At 41.1% G+C, this 6,576-nt stretch overlaps 2 protein-coding genes across 9 annotated transcripts in view; one reads left to right on the forward strand and one right to left on the reverse strand.

The window, feature by feature from the left end:
- The window catches only part of armc2 (armadillo repeat containing 2), a 39,905-nt gene extending 34,435 nt beyond the window's left edge, over positions 1 to 5,470 (forward strand). For 5 of the 7 annotated variants that reach the window (XR_002273830.1, XR_002273831.1, XR_002273827.1 and 2 more), the window contains one exon: positions 3,375 to 5,470. The gene's annotated coding sequence lies outside the window, so the exon portion shown is untranslated. The remainder of the gene's footprint in view (positions 1 to 3,374) is intronic. The other 2 variants (XR_002273828.1, XR_002273829.1) reach the window with 1 other exon arrangement.
- sesn1 (sestrin 1) overlaps positions 1 to 6,576 on the reverse strand; it is a 43,558-nt gene that overhangs the window by 7,003 nt on the left and 29,979 nt on the right. The gene's annotated exons all lie outside the window — the stretch shown is intronic.

Consider the following 6,576-nt stretch of genomic DNA (forward strand, 5'->3'; position numbering starts at 1 on the left):
TCAGCAGGTTCATTGTGTGAATCAAGCCACCCACCCTGCCACCGGACACTCTCCTGATGCCACAGGGTGGGGTGCGCGGCAGTGGAGTCAGCACTCCCAGGGCTGCTGGGAGCCCCAGAAGAGGTTGGTCAGCTTTAGGGATTATAACACATCAAACCTTTTCACAATAAAGCGCTTAGATCTGGGGGTCTAGCCTTGCAGACAGGGCCAATCACTACTGTGAAAATTGTGAGGCTTGACTGTACCCTCATTAGGAGTATCTATGTGCACGTCTATGCCATTCAGGCATAAGAAGCCGAGATTACACCTGCAGTTAATTTCCTTTCCTAATAACTAATTATTGTAGGTAGTTCCCACTGCTGATTCATTCACAAGTCAGAGCTGATACACAAGTTACATTAATACCCAAGTAACTCGCATATCAGACAGATCTGTCATCAAAACACTGTACATCTATACAAACTTCTATCCACCCATCCATTATCTATACCACTTATCCTATAGAGGACCACAGGAGGCTGGAGCCAAACAAAACTGTATATGCTCTGCAAAATATTCAGAAAGCTTCAAAAAGAGCTAACAAGTGGAGTTAAGGTGTTTTTGTCCAACCACACATCCAGTTCCAATCGATGCCTCTTCAGATAAGTGCATTCGACTTGTCTGCACACTTGGACTTATTTTAATGTCTTTGGTGTTGACAGAATTTTATAAAACATGACAAAATATCTGCCTCCAGAGTTCATATGTTATGCCTGGCTTATAAGACTTTATGTATTCTGCTGCTGAGACTTCAGATGTTCTGAGGTGTCTTCTGAAGTTTGTTCAGAACACGGTGTTCCAAATCAAAAAAACCACAGCGCAGGTGTCTGAGGACCTGCGTCTTTAGGCATCTCAGTTATTTGATGTCACCTACAATGAGTTTGAATGCTGTTGTTCCCCACATTAACTGTATGAAACGTGACATGTTTCAGAGGCTAGGCCAGGGAACCTTTAGCTGTGGCATAGCCACTCAGCCACCATGCCACCCTGGAGAGGTGCCTGTGCAAGTGTGTGTGTGTGTGTGTGTGTGTTGGGCGTTTGGAGTACAGTGGTTAGGATAACATTGGGAAGATTAGTTATGATGAAGGGAAAACCTCCTGGAAACAGAAATCCTCTCAGATTTGTTTTAACATTGTGTATATCATCAGATAGTGATGTGGTGGAGGAAAGGCCTGAACAATGGGCACATTTCCACTGGTGTTACACTGAACAGTAATACAATTATTCCTATTAAGATCTGGTCAAGTTAAAGGATTTTATATTTATTGTCATTATAAGAAGCTGTTTTTGGTTTTTAGAACATTCAAAGCTTCAGTTGGGAACCTGTTTACTGTAACATGCTAGACTCAGGTGCATTTTTATTAATTCCCATGTTAACGAACCACACAAACCTTCTGTATTTACAGTGCAGCTACTGTACATCAGACCAGTCATAGATCAGTTGAATACACTTAGAGGTTCAGGGCTACAGCTTTACCTGGTCTAGTGTGACCAGGAGTTCATAAACGCTGTCTCTTGCCATATCTTAAATTTTTCTGACGGTTCTAGTGCCAGCTCTCAACACAACAGAAGTTCCTGAATATTGTCTCATCTCCAGTCAGATAATGTTCTGAGAATATCAACAGATGGCAGAAGTCAAGTTAAGTCCATTTTTATTTGTATAGCCCAATATCATAAGTCACAAATTTGCCTCATGGAACTTTACATTTTGTACATCATATGACAACCTCTGCCCTTGGACCCTCAAAAAAACCCTTTAACAGAAAAAAATAGAGCAGACCTCAGGAAGAGCAACCACCACATTATCTACCTTTCTATCAGCAATGTTGCAAGAGTGGTTTGACTGGCTTATATGAATGTTCTGACACTTTCTTCAGCCAAAACTATCATTACTTTGTTGCTACTGGAATCAAAGCTGACAACAACCTTTGTGCTCCACGAAGGTGCAAAAGATCTGACACAGAGTGAAACCTGCTACAGGGGAAAACAACACGTTAAGAGTAACAAGTTCAACAAGTGACACTGCCACCAAGGAATTTGTTCGGCGAAGTATGCAAGGAAACAGATACAGTATGTGCAACAGCTGGCTTGTTGTAAAATCTTACAACAGAAGGCAGAAATTATATTACTGTAGAATGTGGCATAAACGTGGATACTAAACTATTAGTTTTAAAGCAAAGTAGCTCGCTAAGATCACAAGTATGGCAGCTACTTTCTCAGTGCTCACGAAGAGTATGGAGTAGAAGTGACAACAGTCTTAAACCAGTAAAGAGGATGATAAAAGTTATGATGAAAAAAAAACAGAGGGGAAGCCATGCCAGGAACAAACTCTGCACATGTGTCTCAGAGCTGTGGCTGCTGTGTTTTCTCATGCAGTAAAAGGCGAGGGAACCGCAGAAACTGCGGGGATGTTCAACAAGTGGCAGAAGTCCACAAGACCAGTTCAAACCTGACCTATCAGTGCACAGATGAGGAAGCAGAAAACTCCCGAACACTGACATAAGCCTAGCAACAGGCATCCACCAATCACAGGGCAGAACAACAGTTACAGGAACCAATGTTCTCTGCTCGCCCTCACTCTAGCTTCTCTGAGAAAAAAAAAAAAGAAACAATAAAAAAGTTCTACTAAGGTATGAAGTTCACTGAACAACCTAATCTGGTCTGTTTCATAGAAAGTTATTCAGTTTTCAGTTGTGTTTTTCTGTATCAGTCTGACAAATGTCTCCTAGTTTCACAGTAAACACCAAACCACATGGATTAACTTAGCTCAAAGCTCTCACCTATGAAAAAAAACAGAGAACTTTTTCCATGTAAACAAACTATTTGGAAAGTCGTACTAACTTTTTAAACAGTAAGAGTGCATTAATACATCTAAATGCTTTAAGTCTACAGATGTAAAGGTACTTTTAAATCTATAAACATTCAAAGAGTGAAACCTGCAGAGTCAGTGAGCACCCCACTCCACTCTTCAAACTTAGCTCTAGGTTAGAGCTTGTGCATCTACGACTGAGCTTTTAACTGAGCAGCCTGCAGGCTCATCCCTAACCCGTCCAGCAGCCCACAACCTGCACACATATCAACCAGCATACAAATATGGTGCCTAGTTCTCAGAACCTGCTGATTATCAGCTTCAGAGTCAGACATGAGACTTGATGCAGTGTAATTTTAACCATAATTTTCATTAGCTGTAAACACCTATGATCCAAAGTTGGACCAGTGTGGGAATTAACTAGAGCAGAGTTGCCTTTTGCTCTTTGCCTCTTTGAGTCACTCTTGGTCCATTTTCTTCTCCGTTTTCCCAGTCGCCTCTGTCTGATTTGTGTGTATTCTGGCAGGCTATCAGAGTGGAGTGGTCGCACCAAGCGCCAGCTTTCCTGAGAGGAGAGGCGTGCTCCCCAGACCAGCGGGTCCTGGACCAGCGCACACCAACACTGGGAGGAAGCAGTGTTCTGTGGATTCCATGAAACGCAAAGGAACTCTGGCAACTTCTGGGAGCACAGGGAAAAGAAAAAAATAGCTCTAGGGGAAAAGAGGTGTCTGTGACAAAGGATGCCTCTCTTTTATGAATTAAACATGCATATACACAATTCCCTAAAGAAATCTAAAGACAGTGTGCGCAACAATCAAGGGGAAAAGGTGTTGGCCCGCAACCCCAGTGAGCACATGAGGAAGAGTGAGTTCCCGGGGATGTTATTCTAACAGGGAGAGGGCAGCTGTCACAATACAACAGACTCCAAGAGAAAACGCTCTCACAGAAAATACCAAACCCTCCCCTGCTGTCTTTAGTCTGATATGACACAGCCACCACAAATCCATGAAAAACTCATTTGCTTTACCTGTCCTCATTCCCTCTCTATACATCTCCTCTGTTTTTGTAAAAACAACCTCAACTATCCTTCGACTCCTTCCCTGTTCAACATGGGAAACACAGGAGATAACACAGCGGGGTGGGTCAAAGGTGCTGCCAGAAGTTCAAAAGACAAAACCTGGGGTCTTGTGAAGTAGCAAATGTTTCAGATACTGAAGGCATGCACGGTAAAATCTATGCCAGGCTTATCTCTCCTACTTCTTTTATGAAACAAAAACATGAAACTAACAAGGCTGATCTTATATTAGCATTGAGACTCTCAGCAGCCCCAAAGAAAACAGCTCCTCTGATACGACACTGCTGTGCGCCTCCCTGCATGCACAGCTGCTTTCTTCTATCTCTCTCTTTGACAAGACCTCGGCTCTGCTGACTAAGCAAAACATGATTCATGTCACTGGTAACCTGGGCAGAAAGTTGTTGGTCATCACCCTATAAATCTTAACGGGCACTGTTAAAGGACACGACCCTTCGCCTGTCTCTGTGACAATACAGAAAGGTGATGACTCACTCCCTAAAATACCAAGAAACAAGTTCATAACAGCTGCTTACAGCAGGCAACACTCCACCAAATGTGAGCCACTAATCAAAAGGCAACAAATACTTGATGAAACATTTTTACCATCTCCATGTAGCTGCTCATAAAAACATATGTCAGTCACCTCTTTCAGTATAACATAACAAGTGGGGTTGACAGTCCTGTTAGCGGTGATCCAGTGCAGGGTAGACCGCGGTAGGACAGCAGATAAAAAGAAACAGTGATACGGGCTGATGTAATGCATCACAAAGGCTGCAGGAAAGATTAGAAACTATTGCATTAAACTATTTCTGTCAGCTCCTGACGCCAGTTTCACTTCTGCCCTTCTCTGTTTCCACTATCTATTTTCTCAGTCTGTAGCCTTCACCAGGCTACATTTTGATTGCAAAGTTGAACAGGAGATGTGATACCTGTGTACTTTAAGGGGGAGGAAGTGATATGGCCTAATCATTCCCCTCAGAACCATTTCAGCCATCTCCTGTTACTTCATTAATAGGCAATGAGCCCTGGTACTGAGTGGCTGAACAAAATGGATGGCAGAACCTCATCGCACTGTGACATCACAGCGATTGCCCCATTAATGTTTAATCGCTTATAAAATATCTGAATAGGTGGAAAGTGGTCTCGGTTCTGTACAGCTGTCAAGATGGACTCAACATTTCCACTAACATTATTTTAAGCTGCTGATCTTTCTTTGTATGATACTGAACAGTTTAGACAGAACAAAATGAGTGAATATATATTGTAGATTTTCTTCCAATACAAGTTCAATTTCAAACAAAATGTATAGAATATATGCACAGTGGAGCCAGCAGGCTCAATGTGTACAAACACCAGAGGGACCAGTGCCAACATACACAAACTCACAGTACATGTACATGCATGTTGTTCCCTTGAGGAAAAAACCCAGTGAGTTCCTCAAATATGAAAACTGCAAGCACATGACATGAGATCATGAGTTTTTACTGGTCAAAACAACAGTGGTAAAATATAGAAAATGCTTACCCAGGCACATTATCTTCTGGTGCCATACAGCGTACCAGTACCCAAACGGTACATGCAGAGTCATTCAAGTTAAATTTACTAATAATAAAGCACTTAAAAATATTGTAAAAGCTGAAGGATGAAAAAAAAAAAAGTCATTTTTATTAGACTCTTTAAAGATGCGTACTTTCATAACACAATATCTTTGCCCCTTTAAAATGTACTGGGTTAATGTGTAGGCTTTGTTTTGACTTTTACAATATCCCAATGAACCTAGTAACCCTGACAGAAGTGTGTCTACACTGTCTATATGTGGTCCACTGTCTCATGCCACAGGTAGTGTTAAGACATATTTGCACTGTAGTTAATCAATAACAGGCCTGTTGCAGTGAGAAAAGAGCAAGCCTACAGCTGAAAATGTTTTGTATCATTTCCTTTGTGGACTTGAATCTGATTTAAATATCTCACTAAGTGTCAGATATAATTAGGACACTGATGACTTATATCACTGGAGTGACTTTGTCCATTCATGCAGTTAGTAAAGCTGTCTCTTTTCACATAAGAAAGCTTATTTTAGGACTATTTAGATTTGAATTCTTATTTATTTCAGCTTTATGTACACAGATAACCTCCTGTTTGCTAGGAGCTGCTAAGAAATAAATGGTCTTACATAACCTAAATAGGTAAACACCACTGTATTAACAATGGCGGGATGTCTGGCAGTGTTCCTATTGATGTCAGTCTAAAAATGAATGAATATGACAGAGTTGATAAGCAGACTGGCACTGCAGCTTGAATGAATCTGTAGTCACAAAAAATTGAGTGAATTCGCATTACTCTGACATCATCATGAAGTTTGCACTTATGAGCAAAGAAATGTAAAGAGAGTCAACAATTCAACAGGTCTGCCATAAAAGAAATGGCTCGTGCTGTTGATTTTGTACTTAATGACTAAATAATGTGCAAATGCATTAAAGAAAAGGGCAAGTTACGTAAATTAAAATCCATACACTAAAATACATGTTGTTGTATCACTCATATTAAAGAAGAAGCACAATTAATCGCACGTCTATACACTACCGCTGTAGCCAGATGTGTGTTTTATACTCTCTCGAATGATTAAGTCACACATAATGGATGTTGGGGTTAA

The sequence above is a fragment of the Monopterus albus genome, unplaced genomic scaffold (assembly GCF_001952655.1).
Source record: "Monopterus albus unplaced genomic scaffold, M_albus_1.0 scaffold9.1, whole genome shotgun sequence".
In the NCBI taxonomy this organism is placed as follows: Eukaryota; Metazoa; Chordata; class Actinopteri; order Synbranchiformes; family Synbranchidae; genus Monopterus; species Monopterus albus.